We start from the raw sequence: 5,539 nt of genomic DNA on the forward strand, positions 1-5,539 counted from the left end.
CGGGCTTCAAAGACCTCTTTTCTCTACCCACAACCTCTAGGGACCCAAGTTGTTACAGGTTTCTAGGAATCCTATATCAACCCATATCTTCCAGGGAACCCAAGCTGTTACAAGGTTCCGAGAATCCTATCTCAACCCACATCCTCCAGGGAACTGAAGTTGTTATAGGGCTCCAAAGACTAGCACTCAACCCACATCCTGTGGGGACAAAGAACTGATGCCCTTATCTTCTGTTATATTCTCTTCATATATACGTGTTGGAAGTTGTTGTTGAAGGTTAGTTTCTCATCCTCACCACGGTTCGATTCTTGAATAAAAGAATAACTTCTGATTTTCCCAGCTTGTCTCCTGTTTGAGTGCTTTTGCTTCTCGAAATCAAGTTTTTCCTCTTTGTTTTTGTTCGAATGATATTTCCTCTCAGAGATCTCATTTTCTCATACCAATTTGTAATGTTCTCCTCCATGTTTGAGTCTTCTTTCTCTCCCTCTATGAATAATTCTCTCCTTCAAAAGTTTGATAGTTCTCTTCCCTCCCCCCTGTTCTCTCTAAATTTCTCTCCTTGTGATCGAGTGTCCTCCTTTTTGAATGCCTCCTTATTTTTATTGGTCAACATTCCTACCCCCTTCCTTTACTGTTGTGTCCTTGTTGTTGCATCCCTTCATAAATTTTGTCCTCTTTTGCTTGTTGTCTTTTCTCAAGAAAGCATGGGCTTGAGTACTTTTCCTCAACCTATTTAATGTCAGGAACCAATCCCTTTACTGCATGCACCAACCATAATTTAATGGTTGTCATGAAGTTCAGGTTTCTCCTTTTCAAAAGAAACCATAACATCTCAAGCAGTCATTCTCCATCCCTAGCTCTGGAATCTATGTCCCATGGCTCAGTCCCCTTTTTTTTCTGTTATTTCAAACATTTCAAAATATTTACATCCTTTTTAGAATGTGTCTCATACCATAACCTTGGGTGGGGATGTCACATGTGCCTTCAACCATTATAAGTCAACTTTGTGTTGAATACGAGAAGACAAGAAATCCACTCAATGATGAAACTGCAACACAATTGGCATTCCACTTTCTTGATGTCACTTATCACCAAATAAAACAACTATTTAACTGATGGGTGAAGCAATCGAAGAAATCATTGGTTGCTCGATCAATTATAAGTATGTCATAATTTTAAATGGTATATAATTATTATTTAACTTTACAGTGTCAGGGCTCATGTTGATGTGTTTAACTATTAATATCTCTTTAAATATAAGTAATCATATTGTAAGATCAAGGCTGATAACCAAATATGAGGAGGACGCTTATCGTGAATCACATCTCTTTGGAAAGCACAAGGGAAAAAATAAGGTTCAAACAAAAATAAATAAAACAACTTTCCCTCGAGTGGTGAGTGTGACTTTAACAAAATCAATAAATCTTTAGATTTGTAAAATACTAAATTAATGGAGTGTAAATCTACAACATAGCGTGTAAATCAGTGACTCTGTAAATTTCTAGAATATTAAAAAAAAACGGAGTATAAATTTGTAAAAAGAGAGTGCAAATCTATGATCTTTCTGAATTTGCAATTTTGATGTTTTTTATGTTACACATCATTGTACTTTTAGTAAAGTACATATTTCACATGCACTTTGGCATGGTAAATGTTGTTTATTTCAGGCACTGTGCCAGGTTAGTGTGATTAGACTGATGATACACATCAAATGAGCAGGGCAACTAATGTTGCAGTTGCAAAACACCATGAAACACAAGAAATGTGTGGAGCATAAAATAACATATTACAATAGAACTAGATCTTCGCAGAGCTTTTAAGACAAAAATACAGATAATGGCATTCAATTGTGAATAAGTACAGAAAACACACAAGTATATAAAATTGACACAAAAGTTCTTCAAATATTCTCTATTACTTCAGATCTTCCGTATATAAACTTCCAAGATTCCGCGCACACAGCTGCAGGAGCCCATGCACTCAATTGCAGACTGACCAAGGTCTTCGCACACTTAGCTACAGGAGCCTTCCCCTTCGCCAAAAAATACAAAAAATATCGTACCTTTACAAACTTAAAACATATCAAATCTTACTTATCTCTCCCTTAGGCTTGCTAAGCAACCCTTTTATATACTTTATCCCATTACAATACCATGGTCCACAAACCATGGGTGGATCTCAAAACAATACAAAAACTAAGGGGCTTTGACCTTCCTAAAGCCCCTTGACTCCTAGTGACCTACACTACTCGTGCTTCGCTCCTTAAAATGTGGAGACTTTACAATATCTTAGTCAAAAATTGACCCAGGGGACCCTGTCCCAATAGGCCCCCAACAAAAATATGTGACTCGTCCTCGAGTCACTCTGTTGCTACGCTCTGGATATTTTCTTTCAAGCTGGTGAACGAAGAATTCACTGGGTAAAGTGCCTCCGTGCATTGTATTGTTTCCTGTCAAACTTCTTCGACCAACTTTTCCGTAGTCGGTCCTTCTGTCACTAGGCCGATGCTTTGCTGCATCGGATGCATACTCTTGAGTGTGCATTCCACAGCCGGTGAGAGCTTCCATGCTTCTTCTGCCCACGGCTGCATCCATATAGTGATAATCTACATCTTCTTCTGCAACTCCTTGATCTATCCTTGCAGAGATGTCACCTCTTTCAACCGGGCAAACCGTTGCATAGGATCTAAGGTGTGCATCGTTGCCTTTATCTAGTCATACTGCAGCTTCTTATCCCAGATGGATACTTCAATATTTTTCACATGTGGGTCCTCCTGCAGTGAGGCCCATAGTTCCAACGTTTCTTCGAATAGTTGACTACAGTCCTTGATTGCAACGTCGAGCTTTTCCTTATCTGTTTGGATAGATGCCACACGCTGCTCTTGGATATCCGGTGGCATGGTGGGATACAACTTCAATTGAAGCTCAGTGATTTGCATCTACAGATCGAAGAAAACTTTATCCACATGTGCCTTTGATTATCTAAATGCATCTGCCAGTTGCTGCACTTTTTCTTCAGAAGCAGCCTTAGACTGAATTTGGAGCTCGGGAAGTTCACTGCATACTCGGGAAATGACATGCTCGAGTTATGCCCTTCTCGTAGCTACCTCATCATGATCCTATAGAGATTTTTTATTTTCATCGCACATCTGTTGATTGGTGATCTGCACATCCTTGATCACCATGAGAGCTCATTTCTCTCGCACCTTAAGCTCATCTGCTACACCCTAGTGTAGCTCATGCAATGTGTATAGGGGGAGCATTGCGAGGTTAATACTCACATTCTTAGGCATTTGGGTGCTCTCCCACTCTACGACATCATTCAGGTGTAAGGATCCATTAGGTAGGGGTACAACCTAGAGCTCTGAAGTGAGTACCAACTGCACACTACCCGATGTCAAGGTTTCTCACTCGCTTGAGACTGGCTTGCTTGAACCACACTCGCTTGAACTTGGATCGCCTGACATTGCAATTCTTTGAGGTCCTCCTGGATCTTCATCAAAATAGACTAGTAATTTTCTTCAATGTGGCCCCAGATATCTTCCGTCGCAGACTTGACAGTATCTCCAATTTCATCAAGGTCCCCCTCAGTGAAGACCATGGCCCCTGCACCGATGGACTTACTGGATTTGTGCTTCTTGCATTCACCTCCCGCACTTGGCTTTTGACTCTGTTTGACAATAAAGGGAGAATCAACGTCCTTTGGGTCTACATAGGGGTCTTCACTATCCTGATCAAGTTCTTATATATGTTTCTCTTGTTCTTGCTCACACTCTGGTTCCTGTGCGCATTCTTTTCTAGGTCGATGGTCACCATTTTATTTTCCTTCCGCGGAATCATTTTTTGGCTTGAGGGGGCTTGGACCTAGGTTTAGAGTTAGTTGTGCTAACCAACAAAACCCTACACTACCGGCACTTTTGGCAGCAACCCGCTTAGCGCAGGCTGTAGTCTCACTCGAGGTAGTATTGGGGGATGCTATAACCAGGTTTCTGCATCCATAAGGCTATGTGATGTGGGGTTAGGGCATTTCTTCAATTTCAGGCCTGATATGACCTTCGCAAACCCTTATCCATGAAATCCCCAAACTTAAAGTGATTTTCAGTTAAAAAGAGTTATGAACTTTGTGTAAACGTCTAATCTTGCATAAAATAATGTATTACAGTACAACTAGATCTTCACGGAGCATTTAAGACAAAAATTTGGATAATGACATTCAAATGCGCATAAGTACAGAAAACACACAAGTATATAAATTGGACACATAATTTATTCAAATATTATATGAGGGGCCTGCGCACTCAGTTGTGGACCTACTAAGGTCTCTACACACTCAGCTGGAGGATTCTTGCCCTTAGCCAAAAATACAGAAAAAACCATACCTTTACAGACTCAAAACATATCAAATCTTACTTATCTATCCCTTAGACTTGCTAAGGCACCCTGTTGACCACTACATGTCAACGACCCGTAGTAGTACACCCCATTTTTTTTGCAAAAAGGGATAATGCCTGATCGATGTTTTCGTGTCGTCCAACTATCATCATCAACTTAAGTATCATTTTATAATGTAAACCCATTTTGCATGTATATGATGTAAAGAATCTCAGCAGATCCATGTCGTGTATGTAATTACCTAAGTAAACCTACTTTTCTGGTGACGATTGGTGAGCTCCAGTATTGCAGCAATAATGCTGCAACTCCTAGGGCTTCCTTCTTTACTTTTATAAAGCTAGTAGTTCATAACAAACTTGGAAGCGACGGTGCTGTATGCACAAGTACTAGCTCTTACTGCAGGCTGTCACTTGATTAGTTGGCGCAAGTTTGCTAGGAGCTTAAGCCAACTTCTATGAGTTCTCAAAAGAATCTTTACTGTGATGGAATAAGGCTAACTCTACAGGGGCTATTCTACTTGTAGAAAGAGAAGGGAAACTGAAATGAAACGTAAACCCTAGCAAACCCTAACAAACCCTAGTTTACCCACTAGCCCTACTTTTGCAAGAAAAGAGATGGAAACCACTGAAATGGGTGCCATTGACTACTGAAAAGATAAATTTCATTTATTCAAGCTACTTCTAAAGAGAAATGAGAAGAAATCATCTTTTTGTAATTTTGAGTATTTTTATGTGGAATTATTATGCTTGTGATTTGACTGGTTGTGACTGTGCAGAGGGTTGGTAGCAAAGGAAGATGGAGTTGGCTCTTGCAGAAGATGAGAAAGGTGTGGAGAGGTCCTAAGAAGTCCCTAGTACCCTTCTGAAGACTTCCATTGCGATAAAACTTCGAGAAATCACTCACAGGAAATTCTACAAGAGGCTGCAAGGGATCTACAGGAGGTTCTACAAGAGGAACTACAGGAGGAGGCTGAAAGTGGTTTTTGGGGGTTTGAAGGTGGAAAAAGGATGGGAAAAGGGAAATGAAGGCTGGATGAAGGTGTTGAGGGGTCTAGAACTTGTTAAGGAAGATCAAGAATGAATGAGATGGTTGGATTTTTTTAAAGGGCAAGAAAGAAACTTTGTGAAAAAACGCAGAAATTAGGGCAG

Source organism: Pinus tabuliformis, chromosome 1_1 (genome assembly GCF_031772625.1).
Source record: "Pinus tabuliformis cultivar Carrire ecotype Pingquan chromosome 1_1, CPIR1, whole genome shotgun sequence".
Taxonomy (NCBI): Eukaryota; Viridiplantae; Streptophyta; class Pinopsida; order Pinales; family Pinaceae; genus Pinus; species Pinus tabuliformis.